Source organism: Myotis nattereri (genome assembly GCF_964212035.1).
Source record: "Myotis nattereri genome assembly, chromosome: 3".
Lineage (NCBI taxonomy): Eukaryota > Metazoa > Chordata > Mammalia > Chiroptera > Vespertilionidae > Myotis > Myotis nattereri.
Window position 1 is genome coordinate 120,651,407 of NC_138077.1, and position 25,015 is coordinate 120,676,421.

A 25,015-nucleotide genomic window follows, 5' to 3' on the forward strand; every position below is an offset into this window, starting at 1 on the left:
ATACAAGGTGTGTGAGCTGGAAGCCTGGCTCCATTCACTCCCCAAACAGCAGCTGCTTGCTGGGAGAAAAGCCCTTCCCTTCGCACCCTCCTCAGAGCAAGAAGAAGGATGCTTTCAGAGCTGTGTCCATTAACATGCTGACCTCAAAACATTTTGAATTATATACCCCAACTTCAGGAAAATCTTTGAATATCTATATATGGTAGATGTATGTTTATTTGTAAATTATAAATATGTGTATGTCCAACTATATCAAATTTTATGTAAGTTGTAAAAAGTTGCAAAAATGACTTCTTTAAGTATGAAATAAAAACAAAGATGTTCTCACGTTTTCTTCCCACATGTCCACCATCCCTCTGGAGTTCCGACTCCAGCCTGGGCCTCATGCCCATCAATGCCAGCCTGGACACGTGACACCGCGCAGGAGCTGCCGAGGTCCCACTGGCCTCAGCAGCATCAGCCTCACTTTAATCTGTCCTATATTTCAGAGGCCTGCTGATTAAATCAGTTTTGAAAACCATTAAACTAGTTGTTCCCTAAGCTTCTTTTTTGTGCTCAAAGAACCTATTTCCTCATTGAATTTCCCTGCATCTCAAATGTTATGAATTCCTGCTCCCGGACATGCAGCAGACTATACAGCACCGGTGCCACAGCTTCTGAATAAAGAAACACACTGAGCTCTTCCATTTCTGCTCTGCTTTGTTTATCAGCATGGCCAGCCTCAGCCGCCTCACTACCTTGCACAGGGAAGTAATAAGAGAAAGGGGGAAAAATAACTGTGAGAAAGATCTAAACAGTCAAGTGAGGCCCACTGTATAAGCCATTTCTTTTCATATCAAAATTATCCTAAGAAAAATTCCCAGAGGGACAGTCACATAGATGCAATCCTTAATGTGTATCTTTCAGGAAATAGCTCCCAGTGGCAAATGTTACTGTGAAGGGGATGGTTCTGACCAAGGGCTACTGGGAGTCACCCAGGGATGTTGTTAAAGTGCCAGTTTATAAAAGGAAGGAAACACAGCGTGTGTCCAGCATGTGTCTCCTGGACAGCAGGGCCCTGGGCTGCATTTCAGGGCTGGGGGTGGGAGGGGGGGGGGTTGAGGCGCTGTGCTGCGTTTCTAGTCAGAACCCCAGAAGGCAAGTGGCCACTGACTTTGGGGAACTTTTGTTCTAAATTCCCAAAGGCAATTCGGTAAGTCACCAGAACACAAGTCTTATTTTCTGACCCTGCAGTTTCACCCCTGGAATGAAGTGCTCCAGGAGTCAGTCTCCCTCAAGGGCAACCTGGGAAAAGAGTGCTCTTCTTTAATCAGGGGCGCTGACCAGTCCAGATATAGCAAACAGCCTTCATGACAACTCATAGAAGTATTTTCAGGACTCTGCCTGTGCCTCTCCTTCACCAGGATGCCCTAGGTGTCCAGCTACTGTTGGAGCCAGCTGAACAGCTTCTTCCTGCTTACTAGGGCAGGGAGTGTTCATGTGAGCAATGGCCTAGAGATGCTGTACATAAATTCAAAGGCTAGTCACCCTCTATCCCGGATTGTAGCCCTGGCATGGCATACTCACCTCCTTACTGAAAGCACTGTACGGACAACTAAAGCTTCCTGTGGTTCTGCCCCATCTCCACCTGTGAGTCACTGCATTTCAGAGGGGGCCCCGCAGACTCGGCCCTCCCAAGAGCTCGAATGAAGCTATTTACTAGAAGCTCAATTGCCTGTAAACTAGCAAATCCCAGACTTCAGGGAGCACGTCCACAGATTAACTGCAATTGACTGTTGAAGGCAAAGCCTCATCTTTGCTGTCAAGAACCCCTCTTTCCACCTCAGAGAAGAAGGCTTAAATTCCTGTAAATAAGTGCAAAATGGTTCCCCTCCAGCTCACCATTTCCAAAAATGAACTCACCAGATACTGTGAGGGATTGGCAAATGAAATAGGATCCACAGACTAGAGAGGGGTTGGTTAGCTCTTAGAAGGCAGATGGAAGTTGGGTGTGTTAATGCACCAGTATATCTCTCCTCCGCCGTCAGCACATGGAGCAGTTGTTCATCCCACAGTCATGCCCTGGGTACACACATGTACATGCACACACACGCATGCATATACACATACATATACATATGCATATATACATACATACACACATGCATATACACATACACACATATACACACACATACACATACATACATAATTAAAGAAAAAGAGACAGAGAGGAGCAGGAGAGATGTGGGGTGACTCCCAGCCATTGCCCGGCCCCTGAACAGCTCTTTTCCTCTCCAAAGTGATCCTCCTTTCCCCACATCCCACAGTTGGTCAAGCTACTCTTCATTGATTGAAAACTCAACTTTTCCTACTTGGAAATTCAAGTTGGATTCATTTTTGTGAATATAGAAAAGTTTTTAAAGTTGTACTCAAGAGCAAAAGGCAAAATGGGGGACCCTGGGTGGGGATGTTGTCATCGACTTCCTAGGGGCCCATGTATCTCTGGCCCCATTGCCCAGATGACCTGAGCCCCCCACAGTTGCTCTGTCCCTGAGGAACAACCAAGGCCACTCACAGAGTCCCCTCTTATGTTGGCCAGAGTTTGGCAGCCTTGCATTATGTGGCCACTTTCCTCTTTGAGATCAGTTTCTGGATTCCCAGGGAACCCATCTGGATGGTATGATATGAGGAATATGATTATAAATGGTGACATTGCCATCTTGCCTGTCATCTTGGAGCCCCAGTCACAGCAAATCAGCCACAGGCTCAGCTCCTGCCTCTTAAGGACACTTCCCCCTAAGCATGGCCCCCCAGGGCCTATCCAGGCCATTTTCTGTCCTGATTCACAGGAAAGGCAATAAAATACTTGGGCTATGCCTATGATTCCCCACATTTTTATTATAGGTGAGTAACAAAAATGGAGCTTGTCAATGTTGGTTGAGTAGCTGGGTGAGACCTGTACATGGAATTGCTCTGTGAAGAAAGTTTCCCAAATGCAGGATCAGGCTAGAGCTGCCAAGATGGCATGGCCATGTAATCCCATCTAGGGCAGGCCAGACACTCTTCACCCCTATGCACCCTACACTTGCTTCTTACCATTCTAAGGGCTCAGTAAGTACTTTTTTGAGTCAATGGGCAAAGCAGCTTCCGCAGGCCCATGGAGCTTTACATGAGGCCGACGTGTCCTCATTAAAATCTGTGAGAGCAGACGAGCTCCACACTCACCTCTGCCCAAGAGCACAGCTCCAAAGCAGAAAGACTCTCTGTGAGCTCAGGTTCAGCGTATTTTATTTAAGAGATTTCTAGGAAGATAATTAATAGTGCAGGAAATGGCAAGAGAAGTCTAAAAATTACCCCAAGTGCAGGATGTGTTGCAAATTCAGTGTCTCATCTGTTTCTTCATTTGAGGGGACTGACAATTGGAGGGGACTCTCAACGTTTACCTCACATTTTGTCTCTGAAACCCACATTGAGAGATATTTGGTGGGACAATGAAAAAAATGACAAAAGATGTAAACAAGGGAGGGAGCCCACCTGGCCCTAGTGTGGCTACTAACAATTGCTTTGAGCCACTTCCAAATCTTTCTTAATAAAGCAGGCAAAGAAATGATAGTCATCCACATAATAAATACCCACACTTTCAAACTCCAAATAATCAGCCTACCTACAGCCTGGCTGGTGTGAATCAGTAGTTGAGCTTCAACTTATGAACCCGGAGGTCAAGGTTTTATTCTGGTCAGGGTACTAGCCCCTATTGTGGGCTCAATCCCCAGTAGAGAGGGTGAAGGAGGCAGCCAATCAATGATTCTCTCTCATCATTGATATTTTATTCGTCTCTCCCTCTCCCCTCTTCTCTGAAAAAAAAAAAAAAAAAAGCTACCTACATTTAAAAAGCCTAGTTGTTATCATAAAATGCGTGCATGGGATCTGACATTAATGGCCTTCTTCTCCTCCTCTTGCTCCTTCCTTTCTTTCCTTTCTCCCGGTGACTTTTCCTTCGGGCCATGGGGGAGGTTTGTCTTGAGCCTCCATTGGTCCAGCTGGGGTGTTTCCCTCCATTTAGAGCATGTAAGAGATGTAGTTTTGGTGGTATAATAATTAGTAACTTATGTTCACATGTCTTTCATGCTTATCTGTGTACAATACTTCATAGGACAAATATTTATTGTCTATGACACACATTTAACCACCTTGTTGCATTTCATCTTCAAATTAAGACTGTAGCTAACTACACACAGCAGTGTTCTGAAAGTGTTTTCTGTGAAGGGGCAGATAGTGGGGAGCTTAGGCTTTGAGGGCCGTACGGTCACTGGGGAGGACTATTAAACTCAACCTGTATAACCCAACAGCAGCCAGAAAAATTCACAGACAAGCACAGGCTAAGGGTCAGATTTGCCTGCTGCTATAGTTTACTGACCCTAGTCTACAGAAATGTCACTGCATTGAGGGAAGGAAACACCTCTAAAGCAGCCAAGAGAGACAGTAACAGGTTGGAGAACTAAAACTTTTCCACTTTCTACATAGAATAGTTGCTCATAGTCCCTACTGATATACTTTTTTAAAAAAAATTTTCTTATAAGCTGCATATACTTATTCTGCCTATTTCTGTAAATAAATTTTTGTTTGCACACAGTCATTCACATTTGTTTATGTATCATCTCTGAGCACTTTCCTGATGTAATAGCAAAGTTGGGTGGTTGAAACAGAGACTCTGTGCAAAGCCTGAAATATTTGGAATTTGAGCTTTCAGAGGAAAAGTTTGCCAACCCCTGCCTTAGATGACCATTCTGATGACTAGACTTTGGGAAATCCTGACCTATAACATGGTTGTTGGTCATATCCCTCCACAGTTAATAAAGGGCCCATTGTTTATATATGTTTATAAACATAAAATTCCTAGAAGGAAAACAATCATGGGTCCTATTAATAAGTGTCCAGCTTTTGCACTCATTGGTATTTTTGCTTTGGTGATAGCTACTCTTTATCATTCCCCAAGTAAATGAAATGTATATGCAAATACTCATTAAATGCCATGATATTTTTCATCCTCTGACTTTTTAAAACTTCTTTAAAGTGTGGGATTCTTTGAAGCTAGCAAAGTTAAGGTCATTGTGAACCCCATCAAAAAGAGACTAGATAATGATTAATGAAGCTAGTTTCAGGCTGTTAAATGAAAATGTTAATTAAATGGTGAAATAAAATGCATGCAAGTATTATTTGGAGTTTGGGGAAATAATACAACATCAGGATGAATGGAAACCTAGAAGCAAATTCAACCAGTTCTAAGGCTGAACAAACTTAACAAATAAGTTTCTATAGTAGCTGACATTCAACCTGAACTTGTCAATGTGTTTCTGCCTACCTTCACACTTCTCATGATTGTCAATGATAAAAGAAGTGAAAAGAGGCAAATTATCAAAATCTAGGAATGGGTAATTATTCAAAAAATTTTAAGGAACTTGTATTTGGAAACAATGTCCTCAGTATGGCCCCTTTAATTAGCCAGATATCTCTCATCTTCTCTGGCTCCACACACCTTCACCATCTTCTTCTCTTTTCCCTATTGTCTACCCCCTCTCCTCTTTTCCTTTATTTCTCTTTTGTTTTTCTGTCTAGTTTTTTTTATTGCCAGACCTCTCCTTGCCCCTCACCCTGGTAGAACAGGGAGTTCAGGTGGCCTCCCTCTGGTCATGAGTGTGATCGGGGTGGAAACTCTGCTTTCCTGTCATTGAGGTCACAGTGTAGGATGCCACCATGTTTTTTTGGCTTCATCCAGAAACAGATGATTTCTGGTACATAAAACTTATCCTTTTAGGTAACATGTCCTGTTTTAACATTTTAATATTGACTGGATGATGGGTGTTCAACTATATATACTATATTCTCTTTAATCAAAGTTATTTGTATTGTTATTTGAGATCCTTTGCTCCTTCCTTCAATTTAACAGACAAAATTAAAGTAAACCTTTCAGAAAACAGTGAATATTTCAAAAGCACTAACGGATAGGATGAAATAAATAGCGTGTACAGCATTCTATATTCTTTCAAGGGGTTGATAACCTGGTGTCCATGAGCCCCTCTAAATGTACACATGTTTGTGTTTTTGTGAGCAGTGTTCAGAGAGAAGAGCAGATAGCTTTCTGCCATTAGTACTTTGTTCATCCCCTACACAGACACAGACACACACATGCACATACATGCAAATAAAGAATCTGTTATATGCCATGGTGCACGTTGCTCAGTGGTTAGAGTGCTAGATCTCCATCCACTGAAGAATTGTGGGTTCAATTCCCAGTCATGGGTATGTACCTGGGTTGCAGGTTTGATTCCTACCCTGTCAGAGTGTGTGTAGGAGGCAAGCATTCAATGTGTTTTTCTCACATGGATATTTCCCTTTCTCCTCTCTCCCTCTCTCCCCCATCCCTACCTTCCACTATCTCTAAAAATCAATGGAAAACTATCCTCTGGTGAGGATTACAAATAAATAAATAAATAAATAAATAAATAAATAAATAAATACAGAAACCAAAACAGTCATTTGATCAAATGTGTTGAAAGATAAAATTTGCTTTGGCCATGTTAAAGCTGAACTTTACCACCATGACAAGAAGTTTCATTTTTTATAGAGCATGATACAGCCACATGGATATTCAAAGCAAGTTTACAAATAGCATATACCTGCTGTGTCTTATTTCCAGATAGCTTTTTTAAGTCTTCCAAAAATTTAGTTGTAGCATCAATGTCTTTAACTGCTATGGAGAAAAAGTGGTTATAATGTAAAGCTGATGTTGATGGAATCCAAGTTTAAGAGAGTTTAACACCAAGGGAAATTGATTTAAAGCATAGCTAGCTGTTTGAGTTATTAAAAGTAAAAAGGTCCTAAGTGAACTACTGAAAGACACTTAAGCACCTATAGTAATCAGCAGTTATGAAAGTGATGATAATTTTAATATCAGAAACATCTATAGCTGTAGAAACAATTTATTCTTTTTAGCTACCTTAGTTAAAATTGAAGGAAACCACTCAATGCTTTGGGAAATAGGTAAACTTGTCTCTCTTTTCTGTCAAAGATAAGAAAGAAGTGGAAGGGGAAGGAGAACACTGAGTTAACTACATAATTCATTATTATATATTTCTATGTTGACCTGGATGAGAGCCCATTTTAATTTTATATTAAAGGATTACATGTGACATTTATAAATATGAAGCAGATTAAAAATCAATATGCTATTTTTATAAAAATAAACATGGGGAAAATATACAAAATATGTAAGCTTGCTATTTTTAGTTAAGCAAAATAATTTAAATGTTTATTATTTTATTGTGACAGTAGCTGTCCTCCTAATAGTACAGTGTGTAAAAATATCCTCTCCACATCCATAATTGATGTGTAATTAGAGATGTTTCACCTTGTCATGACTTGATACGTATCCACCTCAATTAGTGACCATACACACATAAACCAAATTAAACAGCAAGCTTCCTCATTTAACTGCCAAATTAATCTGCAAAAAGTAATTAAGTAAGCACTATTTTAAAATGAACAGTGTGCCTTCATTCTTGTTTTTCTCCCACCCCTCCTCTTCCTCCTCTTTCTCCTACTTCCTAAATGAAAATTGATTTAAGCAAAACAGAAGGCATTAAATCAAATCTACCTAAGCTCAATCATAAGTAAAACCTAAACTAGTTTTTAAACCTTGGCAATAAACTATTTAGACATATTTATGCACTGGTTCCTCAGAAAGCCAGTAGATGATCTAAGCATTAGTCTCAGACTGCTTTCATGCTTAGAGGTGCTGTTCTGACCTACATCAAACCTAATATGCCCGGAGCTCCATGCACTACAACTCTGTGAGTCAGAAAGAATGTTGTCAGACCCTGAATCAACCGTGTTAATTCTTACACTGTACAAAAAAAAATTTGGTGATTTAAACATTTTTCAAAAAACTGATCCTTCTATTCAAGAAGCAAAATGGAAAGAAAATACCTGGGTTAATTTTAAGCCAAGCTTTTTAATGCTGCAACTTTAAGCATATGAGAATTGCCACCAGAAGGAGGAAAGTGGGAACTTGACTGAGACAACTCTGGTAAAACTGGCTCAAGCCCTGGCAAAAACAGGCATTGCCCTGTAGCTGAGAATGGAGCTGGTGAATTCCTAGGTTCTTTCCTGGGTTTTATCATGAGTATATCAACTTGGTGGCAAAACAAAGTTGGTTCACATTGAGTGGTTATGAATCTCTTTCTTATGAAGTGTTCTCCTCCCTCTAGAAATCCCTTCCCCTCTCCAAACATCTCCCACCCATTCACCCAAAAAAGACTCCTTCATTAGTCAAACCCACCCCTGTGGCTGTAAAAAGAAAGACGAAGAACCACTTTGGTTCTATGGGTAAAGTACAGGGAAGCAGGAGCCGCGTTAGAATTCGCAAGAGTGACGTGATTATGACACAGGGCACCTAGGGGCCTCAAGGCTGTACACTGTGGCCTGTGTGTAGCTGGTGGTCCCCACTCTCCATGAGAAAGCAGCTTGGGTCTGTATGCAGCAGGGCTACTTGCAGGTGACATCTCTGAGCCCAGAGGTCTGGGCTGTGGAAAAGGCTGATGATGATGCCTGACCATTGTGAGTTTTATAAATTGAAGAATTATGTGGTTTGGGCAAAGACGAATGACCCTTTTCTACCAACACAACGGTTCGCAAACTTTGGAATTTGAGGCACCATTGTAATAGTAACAATGAGCTTCGATAAGGCACTCACTCTCAGGCACTTTTGGAATTGCTTTATTTCAAGTTCTCTAAGTTAAAGAGTTAAGCAGTGGTAAATATTCAATAACCAGTTCTATGAAAACATGAAATCCCTGATGCAGAGCATTTGCTAATTTCTGTGGTGTAAATACTCCTATCAGGACTACCAGTGTGACCTCATTAAACCAGAGTAGAGAAGACACCCACAGCTGCTCTCTTTTCCCCATTTCATTAATGAAGAAACAGACACTAAGAAGTCCCAGACTTTCCAAACACAAGTCTCTAGCAAGAAAATCTGCGCATGAATATTTTCATTTTATCATCTCCACTGGTAGGTCTGATGTTCCCTAAGATAAATAATGCTAAGAGCCATAATGGTGGATGGGCCACCACATCAGCTTAGGGATCAAGCTCAGGGTGTGTGTTTCTGTTCTTGGCTGAGCCAGTTTCAGCTCAATTCTGTGGAGGGGATTTGGACCACATGAGGAAATAAAAGTTGTAATGCTAGGTCCCAGAAGAACATCACCACCACCCCCGCCCCCCAGATAACATAGTGAAAATAGTATTGTATAGTCTAGCTGCCCCTCTTCTCAACTATCAGAGGAAGGAAGAGAACTGGAAACTCCCTAGAGTCCATTACCAATTCCCTTGGACAGTTATTCTCAAACTTGGGCTCAGGACTCATTTATATGCTTAAAAATTATTAAGGGCCCCTAAAGAGTTTGTACACACACACACACACACACACACACACTGACAAAGTTTTAAAATATTTATTAAAATAAATCATTTGTTTAAAATAAAAAAATAAATTCATTAAGAAAAACTATGTTTTGCTCAGCCGGTGTGGGTCAGTAGTTGAGCATCAGCCCATGCACCCAGAGGTCACTGGTTCAATTCCCAGTCAGGGCACATGCCCAGGTTGCAGGCTCAGTTCCCAGTAGGGGGCATGCAGGAGGCAGCCAATCAATGTTCCTCATCAATGTTTCTATCTCTCTCTCTCCCTTCTCCTTCCTCTCTTTCTAAACACCAATAAAAACATATTTAAAAGAAAAACTATTTAAAAATGCAAATGAGAAAAGTGGCCTTGTTTGACATTGTAAATCTCTGTCTGGATTCTGATGTCAGCTTTGTATTTAGTAGTCTGCAATATGCTTGTTTCACTCAACCATATGAAGAAAATCCAAACTCACACATATGTAAATACTTAATTGGGAATGAAAGAAAAGTTCTTAAATGCCTTTCCAGATAATGTGGATTTTTTTTATGCTACATCAAAACTTGAGAAGTAGTACTTTCTTAAGGATGAATTTAAATGTGGAGTCTGAAACCATGTCAAAGAACTCTTCATACTCTGCTACTTTAAAAGCCATTGCTCTCCCTTGTGTGATTTTGAAACATCATACATTGGTCATTTGAAAAATATGGGTTAATGGATCTATACTGATAGATCTTCCAATGTTGAAAGATTTCATTAATGTAATATTAAAAATTACCTCCATTATATTGTCTCTGACCATATTAGAAAAGTCTTTGTTGTTGTTAATTCTCACCTGGGGATATTTTTCCATTGATTTCTAGAGAGAAATAAAAAGAGGAAGGAAAGTGGGAGAAGAGAGAGAGAGACACACACACACATCAATTGTTTGCCTCCCATATGCACCCAGACCAGGCCGGGGATCAAACATGCAACCCAGGTATGTGCTTTTACAGGGAATTGAAACCATTACCCTTCAGTGCAAAAGCCCATGTTCTAATCACTGAAAACCACTGGCCAGGGCTAGAAAAAAATTCAAGTATTTCAAAGCTGAGAGCTTATTGTGATCAGATAAAAAGTTTTGCAAAATTCTAGTTTTCACTTCAAAACTCAAAGTTTATTGTTGGCAACAAATACAATTAGTGCTATTCTTTAAGAAACAGACTAATTTCCTTCATTTTTGAAAAAATATCTGTCACATACTCAAGTCTAAATAACATTGATTTTTCTGTCAGTTGTTCTCCATGTAAAAATGTGGGGCCATGAGAACTGGACTGGTCTAGCTCACACTCAGTCTCCATGGGGCTTTCCCTGAGTTGGTCATTGCACTAGGGAAGCAGCAGAAGGGCTTGACATGGACGACTTATCCATCACCCAGAATGGGACCACGACCTCTTCCCCAGGGCCAAGATGAAACACAATGATTTCACTACTTTATCAATGGCATTTTTAAATGAAGCAGTTTTCTATTTTCTCCTTTGCTTTTCCTGACTGTTTGGAGAAATACAATGACCAGAAGCCAGGGTTTTCTCCACCACTGCTTTGGCATCATCTGTGTGACAGTGAACAGGACTGAGTGTCCCAGCACCAACAGGGTTGCAGACCATGCTTTGAGGACCACACCAAGGGAACCACAAGTAGCCCCCAACCAGTACAACCTGTCTAAACTGAAAGTTGGGAGGCCTAAACTATGGTTACTAACTAAATTGGGATGGGTCACTTAACTCAGTTAGGACTCAGTTCAGTTTTCTCTTCCTTAAACCAGAGACAACTGGGACAAATTAATCCTGCAGGTTTAATGAACCTTTGCCTCTTGACCACCATGTTGAAAATTCAGAGATTCAGTGATTTTAAAGCCCAAATACCATGACCAGCACACTATTTATTTCTGCCCTGCATTGGTGATTTTAGATCCCAGGAACCTCTCAAAATTTAAGAAAGGTAAGACAGACTCTGAACTGTGCTCTACCTCTTTCTGAACAGTTGGCAACACACACTTTGTTTATAGTCCAGACCCAGAATTCAGACAGTCTTGGATCTCTCCAACTCTTCATAACCTCTTCTTCCTCATCTGTCAGTGGGGAAAAAAATAGTACCTACTTCCTAAGAATACTATAACAATTGAATGGGGTAATGCATCGAGCACGCTCAGCACTTTGGCTGGCACTTAATGAGTACCCTCTCCCAGTTGGCTATTTTAGGCACTTATGAAAGCAAAGTTAACCACCTTCTCACATTTTTTTAATGTCATACAGAAGGGAACTTCAAAGTTTTCTGCCTTCAGACACTACCTAACAGAAGGAAAGTTCCACCTGGAAAAATGTGTGCTGACGCCAAGAAATGGAGCTGCATAATAGTGTTTAATGATGCCCAGTATAAACAACCAGACTGCAGGTTATGTAAACTCTGCTAATTTATTAGGCAGGGAGTGGCAGATAAAGGATCAAGGTTGATTCATTCATGTCTGGGACAAGGAAAAAGTCATGATTTTCAAGTCTAACCATGTCAAACCATGACGGTTAAATGGGCGAACCTAATGATAATCTCCAAGCTAGCAGGCCATGAGCAGGAAGGAGAAGGGCTTGGGTGAGCAGGAAAGCACTGGATTGTCCCTGCGCAGATAACTGTCACCACCCACTCTTGGCTGCAGCTCTAGTTCCCCTGCAGGCTCTGAGAAGGATGATTCGACCAAATCCTCCAACTAAGCAGGTTTTAACCCATGTGCATTGGGTGGGCTCTTAACAGACACAGACTTCCAAGAAAGGTGTTTATAAAGTGTGTGTTTGCCTGTAACAGGAGGAAGAGCAGAGGGTGGACATCTACTCACGTGTAATAAAATATTAGAGAGATTATCAATAAGGGAAGCACTGAGCTGCAATGAACAGAAAACCCAACTATAATAGCTTTGAAAGAAGGGTTCATTCTTTGACATAATAAAAACTTTCAATGTAAGCATTTGCTCAGTAAAGTCAGCAGCTCAGTAATTCCACAGCTTACATCTCTCTGTACTTCTTTTACCCTTTCCCTCAAGTTTGCAAAATAGCTGCTACAACTCCAACTACTACATTTGCATTTAAGTGAGGAAGAAGAAAAAAAAACACACTGGCCACAATCTGCCCCCTTTTATCGGGAAAGAAGCAGCATTCCCAGACCACCACAGCAGATTTATGCTTATGTCTAAATAGAGGCCTGATACATGAAATTCATGCAAAAGTAGGCCTTCCTTCCCCCAGCTGCTGGCACCGGCTTCCCTCTGGCACCCAGGACCCGGGCTTCGCTCCAGCCCAGGTTTTGTCCGAAATGACGTCCAGAATAAGATCTGGTCTAATTAGCATATTACCCTTTTATTATTATAGATTGGCTTGAACTGTGGCATGTCACTGGGACGAATGTGTCATCCCTAGTTATAAGGGAGGCTTAAAAAGTAAGCATCAGAGTTTATTCCCCTCTCCCCAAAAATTATTGGATTTTTGTTAGCAAGAAAGTGGGAATAAGTATAATGTAGGTAACTAACAGATTCCAAGGAAACTCCATTAGAATCTTTATCATGAACACACTTACCTTCATTATGCATAGCCACCAACACTGGTGATAAAGTTAATTTGAACAATATATAGTTGTAATGTTGCTGTTGTTCCAAACAATGATGATCATAAATCTTTATTATTCTCCAAACACCAGGATTACTACCAGTCACTTCCCCTGAGAACCTCTGTTACCAGAGGCCCTTGATTATTAGCAAGGAATAAACAAAGAAAAGAAAAAGTGAAACTGGAATCAATAACTTTGATTAGCATTTGAGGCAGAAGAAATTGAAATAAATGAATGGTTATAAATAAAGTTGAGGGTACACTCATTCAACTGTGCTTATTTTTCTTGTTTGGCTAAAAAGAACAACTTAAAGAAAACTGAGTTTCTGGAACTCACCAAAAGATGAAGGAAAACCTGTTATGAAATCAAACTTAGGCCTGTTACAGCATTTACTTTGCTGGTCCAGACTCCTATTTTGAGGTCTCTAAGTGTGTTCAGGTAAGTGCCGTACATTTTGCTATGTAGAACCAAAATTTGCAAAATTAAATTTTTTGCAAAACAGGTAGAGGAATGCTGTACTTCTTAGAGTCCATCAGTACTAAATGTTTCAGTAGTGCCTGGGGCAAGGAGACAAATATTCCCCCGCCTTCTCAGAGATTTCATTAAGGTTTTATAGGAGACAGCATATTATGTGCTTTTAAGTATGTGGAACATTTAATAAAGTTAAGTGAATTTTCCAAAGTGAAGGATAAAGAACATGTTCAGAAGGTATCAAAGTGGATGTTGCAACATCTTCATTTATATGCAACTATAAATGTGCATATCATTTTGGGATTAAGAAAAGGATTCTTGCCCTAATTGGTTTGGTCAGTGGATAGAGCGTCAGCCTGCGGACTGAAAGGTCCCAGGTTCGATTCTGGTCAAGGGCATGTACCTTAGTTGCAGGCACATCCCCAATGGGGGGTGTGCAGGAGGCAGCTGATCAATGTTTCTCTCTCATTGATGTTTCTAACTCTCTATCCCTCTCCCTTCCTCTCTTTAAAAATTAATAAAATATATTTTTTAAAAAAGAAAAAGATTCTTAATCTATGTGAGAATTGGATCCTAGGAGGAGAAGGAAAGAACAAAGACAACACAACAAAAAATCTCACAAGTAGATAGCTAATTGACCTACAGGAATAAGGAGGGGAGGTGAACCATGGTATAAAGAAAGAAGTAGAAGGGATAGATGAAATAATGACACAAAAAAAAGGTGAGGGAGGGTGATGCCCCTCATAAAATCAGCAAGTTGAACAAAAAGGAAAGGTGAGCCTGGTTGGTGTAGCTCAGTGGTTGAGTGTTGACCTATGAAACAGGAAGGAGGTCATGGTTCGATTCAGGATCAGGGCACATGCACAGGTTGTAGGCTCCATCCCCAGTGTGAGGCATGCAAGAGGCAGCCAATCTATGATTCTCTCATCAATGTTGCTTATATCTCTCTCTCCCTCTCCCTTATTCTATAAAATAAATAAAAATATTTTTTAAAAAAGGAAAGGTGAGAGAATGACCGGAGAAGGAAAATGATAATAGGATCATAGAACATCAGAGTTGGAAAATCCTAGGAGCTATCTGGTATGAACCTCTCATTTACAAGTGATGAAACTGAGATCAGAAAGTTTAAGAGACTATACTAATATTAAATAGGACAAAGGTCTCAAGATCTGAGCCCTCCTAAATGTTATTTCTTTCTAAATGTTAAAATGTAGCATAGTGTTTTATAGATGAAGCTGTAAATGACATTAGTTGACAGGAACTCAATCAGATGAAAGTAGTCAACTATGTTGGGATCCAACCGCAACAGGTCCAGGGGTTCCCAAAGGTGTGGACAGAGTCGGCGAAGAATGAAGGACATGGAGGCAGCGTTCAGTGGATCAGCATAGTGAGGTTCTCTTTTTATTCTCCTGTTGCATCTGTATTTATACCAGTTGATTTTAATCCTATCCATTCTATTTCAAAGGTTAGGGCGTTTGTTATCTCCATTCCAAGGTCACTGCTCTATTGTTCTATTAAGCTACAAGGAAGTAACTGAAGGAGATTATCCTAAATAAAGATTATGTAGCTTAAGCGTGATTGTTTGTAGTTAAAGTGATTAACTACTCGCCTGGCACTTAGTTAAGGGGTTTTACTGATTCCCTTCCTTAGTCCTGTTAATCCCTAACAACAGGGAAAAATCCCCACCTGGGGAAACAACCTTTCCCGGAGAGGTGACCTTGGTTAAAACACATAGCACTAAGAAGGGGAGCAAACATATTAAGAACAGTATGCCATATACGCCAGGTCCCTTGAAACATATGCTGTGCAGATGTTTCTTCCCTGCAGTGACTGTCAAGCAGCAAGGATGGACCGACTTCCTGCAAATTCCCCCTTTTTTATTTTTTAAATGATAGGGCATGTAAATCAGTGACCACCTCTCGGATTGGGTTGTTTAAGACTCGGAAGACCTGTTTGTGACTTTGCCAACAGGTCAGTCCAAGGCTTAACCCTATATTGGCTCCCCACACAACTACAAAGAAGAAATCAACATATCAGTGCCAGTGTGTATAAGCAATAGTTACCCTCCATTGGGGAGGCAGAACTTGAATATGAATCCCCTATATCCTTTACTTATTGTAGTAAATAAAACTGAAAGGACAGAACAGAACTGATAGCTGCGTCCCTAACCCCTCTTCCAAGAAAAAGCCGCAGAATGTATCAGTTACTCAGCCTCCCCTTATCTCAGCCAATGGGAAAGCGGGGGAAACTAGCCCAAGGCCAAACGTATGCTAGCCACCACCCCTGTCTTTGTGTAACCAGACCCTAGCTGCACCCTGCCCTTGTGTCACTAGCCCCCGGCCCTCACTCAACCAACTGGAATCGGCCAAATCAGTGGTCAGAGTGTGCCCCCACCCCCCGACCCCAAGCCCTATAAATTCTTTGTTCTCTTGGGACTCCGGGCTCTCTTGCATCCTGTAATGGAGGCAGAGGGACCAAGCTAGTTTGAATAAAAGGCTCTATGCTTTTGCATCGGACTTGGCGCTCCCTGGTGGTTCTGTGGGGGATCTTGAAATCTGGGCATAACAATACTACCTTGGGAAAACCATGTCTTTGTTTTAAATAGGTACCCCAAGTGGTGAACCCTTTGAGTTTGATAACACTAAGACAATAAGGTTATGATTATGGCAGAGCCAAGAGCAAAACCCCAGCTCTAAGAAGTTCTTTACCCTTGAAGAACGAATAAATCAACACAGGAATGAGCCTCAGAGGAAGCCAAGGGGAGGGTAGTAAACTGGATTTCCTGTAACTGACAATAGCAATGAGTGGGAGCAGGAGAATCATAAAGAGATTGGGTATAGAGGGACAAAGCCACTACCACTACTATTTAATTCGTACTATTATTTTTTTTCTAAATTTTACTTTACAAATATATGACCTTCTCCAAGTCTGGTTTATAATCTTGAATTCCAGTGCATTCTTCTGGAACAAATGACAAATTTAGGTTGACTGACAATATGGGACCTAGAAAGAGAGTTTCTGCATAATCCATGTGATATCTATAATAATAAAAGTGCAATATGCTAATTAGACCAGACTTCCTTCCAGACGAAGGTGACCTTCTGGATGAAGCCGGGGCTGCGAGACAAGCCAGGTCCCAGGTGCCTGCCAGTGCCGGAGTGAAGCCTGGGACCTCGGTGCCTGCTGGCAGCTGGAGGGAAACCTGGGTCCCGGGTGCCAGAGGGAAGCTGGTGCTGGCAGCCAGGGAAAGGAAGGCCTACTCTTACACAAATTTCGTGCATCAGGCCTCTAGTGTAACTATAATACTAGAACCTCTGAAAATAACATATATAGGGTTAAAATGTATACACAGTAAATTTACTCTTGATTAGTAACTACACTATTCATTTGCTCTGAAATTTTTTTAACCTCTTTTAACATTAAAAGCTCTCATTTACAAATGATACAGTATTAAAAATAGGAAGATGCCTTGGCCAATGTGGCTAAGTAGTTAGAGCACTGGCCTGTGCATTGAAGGGTCACACATTTGATTATTGGCCAAGGGCACATACCTGGGTTTCAGGTTCAATCCTTACCCCCAGTCCTGGTACATGCAGGAGGCAACCAGTCAATGTGTCTCTCTCACACTGATGTTTTGAAACCAAAATGTAAGTTGCTTGAGTCCAAGTTTGTTGTCTCTTGAAAATCAAAGAATGAAAAATTAAGTCATGGACAAAATTGGTTAGCAGAACTGAAGTTTATTGAGAGAAGCCAGTCCTGGAAACTGTGCAGCTAAAATTCCAGGAGCAAGCCAGGGTCCAGAGCTGCTTTCCATGTTACAGTTGGGTGTTAAAGTTAATTGCTTTATGTGTAGAGTCCCACATGACCTTTCTTGGTTTGAAGCATGTCTCCTGCCATCAACCCAAGAATCTAGAATGCTTAGGAGAGAGCAAGGGCAAGAGGAATCGCTCAATTTTTAATCTAGGGGACGTGGATACAGCCTTGCTAGCTCCTGTTTGGACTTTTCAAAGAATGTTGTCTTAGCACCATCCTTGGAATTGGTTTATATGTCTTATTGCCTTGTGATTGTTTATCTGCAAATTGATTGTCTTAGCAACAATCCATGTATTTTAAAGTTTGTCATTCATGCGTGCCCAGCTGGGTTCCCCAGTTTTACTTCCTCTCCACCCTGCTCCCATGCTCCTGATTCCTGACTACTTAGCTTAGCTTCTGTCTCCTCAGTTTTTCCTTCTCTTCCCTTCCTCCCCCCTTCCACTCTTTTTGAAAAGCAATGGGAAAAATTATCCTCAGGCCAGAATTAACAACAACAAAAATAGGAAGAGGAAGCAACTGTCAAAGAGAAAAGCTCAATAAGTTATCACTTCCACTTCACCTCCACATCTTCTTCCATTCTTGGCCAAGACACCTTTAACCTAGATCCAATAAAGTGGCATTTTCTGAAATCACAGAGATCTTCTAATCTTTTTGCCAATAGTCTAGTATATTTACTTGAGAAATTCTTAGACTTATGCTTTTCAGATTAAAACACCAAAAAATTAAAAATTTTAGTAGACATCACTTATAATGCACTTTTTGAAAAATATAGCTGTAGTGAAGTAATAAGAGATTAACTGAATTGGAAGAAATGATACCTAGGGAAAGCAGTGGAAAAAAATTTTATCTCAGACACAAGAATTTTTATTTTGTTAATAAAAAACTCTAGTTTCACAAACAGGTAATTAAATATATGGTAATTCAACAAAGGGTTATTTATTCCTGGGAGTGAGATATAAAATAGATGCTAATTGAAAGAAAGTGAACAAGGGAGACAAGTTGAGAGGCTGCTTCATTAATACCATTGTTGCTCACTTATCAAAGACAATTTATAAGTATCCGTAGTATTAATGGCACTTGATGAGATACAAATTAGTACTTACTTGAATGAGAACAGTGACTACAGAAATGGAAATAGTCCTATTGAATATGAATAAAATGATTAAACCAGGAAAAAAAGAATCTATGGTCAGTAGTCATTGAACATTCAACTGATACCTAGTAAGTTCCAACAAGGTCATTACTGCCGAGTGAGCTATACTGACCTCATTCAGAGACTCCACAGAATGGCCCCAGAGAAAGAAGAGGCAGAGCCATACCCCAAATTCAAGCCACACCCCAAATTCTCAAATAGCTACAATAAAATCATAGGACCACTAGCACAGGACTTGAGGGTTTCTGACCCTAGCAGAAGAAAGTCATCTGACCCAGTACTGACATCCCTTTCTCAGGCCAGCGGCCAGTGAGCACGCCTTTCACAAAGCCAGCTCAGTGCAAATGAGAACATTCTGATGGGCTGTTCATATGATTTTACAAACTCTTTTGATCTCTTTCTATCGGATTCTTGACTGACAGCTGCCATATCTTAAATAATTATGTCAGAATTTGCTTTAGTGACAGCTGGGTCAGCTTCCCTTTTATGTTATACATACCTCTCATGCTAAGCATATAAGGAGGTAGGAGCTAAGGTTTTCATCTCAAGCATTAATGGAGTCAATTAAACCACATATTGTGTGACTTAAATGCTTACACTTAACAGATTAATTAGTTTCCTCCCCTGAAAGTCCACGAATACTCTGAGCAAATATTATGCATGCAAAGGGTATCATTATACCGCTTAGATGTTTGCAGTCTCTATTACTTAATAACTCTAAGTGATATTTATAGTGTCTACTAATAGGTAAGGCTGGGGGCAGGGGAGAGAGACAGAAAAAAGACAGGAGAAATATTAGAGCTAACACAACAAGCTGTCTCAGAGGGGCAGCTTTAAGTGGAAGACGTGGCTGAATGTCCACAATCACATCCCCTCCCAGTAGTATGGGCCCTAGAGCTCTGGGGTTACTTTGAAAGGTTCTTTGTTGTTGGGGTCTTTGCCACTGAAATCAAACTGATAAATGAACATAAAACATCCAGAGAAACTTCCAGTTAGTGATACACTTTGCAGACTTCAACTTTCTCCAGAAGAGTCCCAGGGCCATCTGGGATTCTCAAGCTTCCACCAGAACAATTGAGCAGGGTCTTCTGCTCAGACATACTGCCAAGCTGTATCACACTGACTGGTGGAAATAGGAAGCACTGGACCCAGGCAAAGAAAGTTGCTTGAATCAATGCAATTTTTTATTCTTGTGAAAATCTTACTAAAACTAGCCAAGGATTTTTTTAAAAAAACACATCAACACATGGGGAGAAGAGAAAAAAGCTGTAACATTTGGAAACTGGAAAGCATGTGTGAAATGATTATAAAGAACAGACCCAGGAAAGCTCACTTCTCAGCCAGCAGTGGGAAAAGGCTGAAATCAACCCAGATTACATTAGGATATCACCAAAGCCTCAGGAACTTTCATAATAGGCCCTTTTAGAATTGGGAACTAAAAGTAACTAAAATAAGAAAGATTGGACAACAACAGTCTGAGAAGCACAGAGTCATCAGTCACCTTTTCCTACAGGCCCGTGACGACAGGTGACCAAAGTGAGAAAAAGTGAGGGATTCTTCTCAGGCAGTCCAGGTACAGTGAAGACCTGATTACTGCATATGGAACAGGGGCATGTAGGAGACCCCACAAGGCTGCACACAGACCCCCTGCAGCTTTCACTGTCCCTCCAAGTCCAACACTGCAGCATGTCACTTGAAATTCCCATGCCTAGGGTTACTGCATCAGCCATAACTCCATCCCAATGCACTATAATTCAGTCCAGGATATCAGAAGACATTATCAAGTTCCATGCCAAAACTAAAGCTCATTTGATGTAATTAAGCAACCAATTGATCATTTATTTGGGGCTTTAAAGCCTTCTTAATGGTCCTCTATTTGTCCTATTCCTTTGAGTTAAGGGGTGGGGTGTTTGTTTTTTTTTTAGGGGAGGTGCTTTTCTGTTGTTATTGTCAGTATTACATAGGTCTTCCATTTTATCCCTTTATGCCCCCTTCCACCCAACCCTCAGCCCACCCCAGGCCTTCCCCATACTATTGTCTGTGTCCATGGGTTATGCATATATGCATATAAGTTCCCTGGTTTATCTCTTCCCGTCCCCCCATACCCTCTCCCCTCTGAGATCTGTTAGTCTGTTGCATGCATCCTTATTTTAGTTCCTAGTTCTGAATGGACCTATTGTGTTCCTCAGTTTATTTTGTTCATTAGATTCCACACGTAACTGAGATCACTTGATATTTGTCTTTCTCTAACTGGCTTATTTCACTTAGCATAAGGGTCTCCAGGTCCATCTATGCTGTATCAAAGTTTCCCCTCCAAGGAAAAAGCAGATATAAACTTAGGATTGAATAGTTCCATGTTCACACTTTCACCTCAGCTCAGATTCCACACATCCCATGTGACTTTTCCTCCAAACATGGCTTCTTGAAGACCTCTTGTGTCCTTAGCATTGTCATAAGCCACAGCTTCGTCTCTGCTTTTGCTCTCCCATACCACTTCCACACACCCACTCCTCCTGACTGCATGTAACCTTGGCTATTGGCCCCTCCTTTTATCTTTCCTTTAAAATCTGAGTCATCCAGCAGCTCCAGGGTCAGCATTAATTTTTCTAGATACTGTTCCTTCTTTCTTGTAGACATCACATGTGATTATATTGTCAATCATTTTTTTAAAGCCTCCCAGCCTTATTGAACCTCACTCAGACGCTCTGACAGTCAGATCACAAATAATCTTTCCTCTGAGTCAGGTGTTGCCTGGCATTGCCAAAGCCTCTGCTTCTTCCTGACAAAGGCTAGGTAAAGCCCAATGAATCAGGAGAGCAGACAGGATGAGCTCATAAAGAGGCCAAGTCAGCCCTTCCAGAGCTTGACCTTGTGGTTTCAAATGCCCAGAGGTTTCTAAGGTTGTCTCAGACCACTGGGCTAGGCCCACCCCTCCTCCTTACTGTGTCATGTCTAGAAATGGAACCACCAAAGTGGTAGTGCTGTTGTGCATTCTGTAAACACACAGAAAAATCTCTGGACACAAACAGCTGGCCACCCCAACCCTGTCTGTTCTGGCTCCCTGCTTCATCCTCTCTTGTGCTTCCCTGGGTGAACTGGCCACAGCTGGGTATTTCTCATTTAGGTCTCACCTACAGATGCAGTCAGATGTGAGCAAAGGTCGCAGTCACCTAACCTCCCAGCTGAGTTAGATGTCCAAGATGGCTCATTCACACGGCTGGAAGTTGATGCTGGATTGTCTGGGAGCTCAGCTGGGGCTTCTAACAAGACAGCCTACACCAGCAGGCGCTGGGTTCCCAGAGACCACTCCCAAGGGCAAGCATTCTGAAGGACCTAGGTAGACCTATGATGTAGCCTTGAATCCTCAGAATGTACCACCAATTTCCACTAGCCAAGCAAGTTGCTAAGGCCAGACCCAATTCAAGGGGAGGGTGCTAGACCATCCCTCTTGCTATGAGGCATGAATGTGGAGGGAGGGAAGGCTTTGGTCAGCCAGCTGTAGAGACTATCTGCCTCACAGTTCATCTCCATTATTGGCTGACATCTCTGAAGCGAGAGGAGTCTGGTCTTAGATCTCGCAGCCTGGAGAGGCCAGGGAGTCCAGCCATACCTTCAAATGCAAAGAAGTGTGTCTCATTTTATACTTACCATAAAATGTGTCTATTCTCAACCTGTGTGATCCAGAAGGCCACTCCAAGCTGCCTCTCCTCTGCCCATCAAAACCAGAACCCCGAAAGGAATGGTTTCTCCTGACACTCTGTCTTGGATGAATTCGTCTTGGGAAACGGTGACTATCATTTTAGATCAGTGGTTCTCAACCTTCCTAATCCACGACCCTTTAATACAGTTCCTCATGTTGTGGTGTCCCCCAACCATAAAATTATTTTCATTGCTACTTCATAACTGTAATTTTGCTACTGTTATGAATCGTAATGTAAATATCTGATATGCAGGATATATTTTCATTGTTATAAATTGAACATAATTAAAGCATAGTGATTAATCACAAAAGCAATATGTAATTATATATGTGTTTTCCGATGGTCTTAGGCAACCCCTGTGTAAAGGTCGTTCAACCCCCAAAGGGGTCGTGACCCACAGGGTGGCGACCCACAGGTTGAGAACCGCTGTTTTAGAGGAAGCTGAAGAAACTAATCTGAAAGAGACATTTTCAAGTTATATTCTCTGTATCTATGGTAAGCTGAATAACAGCTCCCCCTAATATGTCTGCTTTCTAATTCCTAGAACTTGTGAAAGTTTCCTCATCTGACACAAGGGACTTTGCAGATGTGATCGAGTTAAGGAGCCTGTGATGAGAAGATTATGCTGTGAGCCAAGGAATGCTGGTGAATTTCCCTGCAGAGGCTCCAGAGGAACCTGCCCTGCTGGCGCCCTGACTTCAGCCTAGTGAGAGGACTTGGGGCTTCAGGCCTCCAGAACTGTTAGAGAATAAGTTTGTGTTGTCTTAAAGCACTACATCTGTGGTAAATTGTTAGAACAGCTACAGGAAATTGAGACAGTATTCCATAAGAATTTTTTTTTTTAATTTACAGTTCTGAATGAATCCCGACAAGAGCCTAGAGAGCTTCCATTCTGTCCTAGAATTAAGTTTCATTCCTCCAACAAAATACCTTTTTTGTGTTTGGGTCTCATATACTCCATTCTGGAAATCTATTCCCATCCATGAACTACATAGGAGCAAGAAAGCCTCAGGAACACAGGAGACCAGGATTCTAAAATTAATAGAGTGAATAATTAATAAATCATAATCACAATAACAGCAAACATTTATTGAATTGTATGTGCCAGATAATGTTCTAAGGGCCTAATGTGAAAAATCCTGTAATAACCTTGTGAGGAAGGCAGAATATTTATTCCTGCTTTGCAGATAAGGAAAATGAGACAAAGGTTCAATAATAAATCCACTCACTGATGATCTGCCCTCTACACAAACACACGCCCATCCACACCATCGGTATACAAAGATCATAACTAGTATTAGCAACTATTTACCGTGTCCATACACTGTTGTGCTTCAAATGTATGAACACATTTAATCCTCAGATGACCCTATGTGATAAGTACTATATCATCCCATTTCACTGTTGAGAGAACAGATACACAGAGAGATGAGGAGATCAGCCCCCAGAAGTGACAGTATGGCTCTTACCCAGCAGACTGAGCCCAGAGCTCACACTCAGCCCTTGGGCAATGCTGCCACCTCCTAATGTGAAGAAGGGCCTGAAGATGGGAAACATGCCCACACCTGCTGGGTGCCAGGAGTGAGGGTGAAGCAAGCAGTACCAGGAGACCCAAAGAAAGATCCAGTGAGATGGATAGTGTCAGGACCCAGGGTCTGGGATAGAAACTTGCCAACATGGGGGAAGGCGTGGTTATCTCACCTTCTGCAACCAGCCCCACCTTCTGCAACCAGCAGGCTTCAGCAACCAGCCCCACCTAAGAAAATGACTAAGTGCAAGTGGATCAAAATAGAATGACACTCAGGAGCCCAGCAGTGGGAAGGGGGAGCCGCCACACACCCAGAGAACCCTGCAGCATGAAAACAGCTAAGAATCTACAGAGCCAGTGGGGGGAGTGGAACCAGCACTGCAGAGTGGCTGCATGGAGCCAGCACTGGGGGTCTGACAAGAACAGGACAGGGGCAGGCTCCCTCCCACTCCCTACCACTCTGCGTGTGGTCTTTGGGTCAAGTTTGAGTTTCACTGGTCCATGGGGCAACTAACTTCCCTTCCAGCTATGATATAAGTCTGTCTGCCCATAGGGTCATGTCCTTAGAAAGTTTAATAACAATTCTCTTATATCAACCAACTTAAGACCTTTATTGAACCATTTTGTTAATATGAATAACTCAGGTAAAGGTTAAAATGACCCTAATTTACACTAAGATTTGGTTACAAAAATCTTATAAGTTTTTTAAAGTTCAATTTGAATGTTTTTTAAAATTCAAATAATAGAATTAGACTTTGATACTTATGTCTAGCTCTTTAGGAAAAGATATGAAATAAAATTCTTATTCTTTTAAAAGAAAGTGAATACTTGTCAAGCTTAAAGAGGATTTAAAAAATTGGTTTTCTTCAAAAGTTTTAAATGAATCCCTATAATTTTCTTTATTGATTTATTTGCCAAATTCTTTCATTGGCTGCTAGTCTGGGGTGATTCAATTCAACTTCTGTCTAAGTTACTACATAAATGAACTATAAAACTTCAGTTCAATTGGTTTATATCACACAAATACAGATAGTTAACCAGATGTTGAAACTAGTAAACATCAACATTGGATAATCTCATCATCAATACAAATGATAAGGGGAAAAGATTCATTGTAAGAACTATACAAATTGCACTGTTACCCACCTTGGGGAGTGGGAGAGAGGCACCCAACTGCTGCCCCAAGGCACATGAATATGGCTGAAGCTAAGGTCAGCCTAGGAGTTTTGATATGAGCCACACAGATTTGTCAGTATCTGCACACCTCCTTTGCTTAAAGT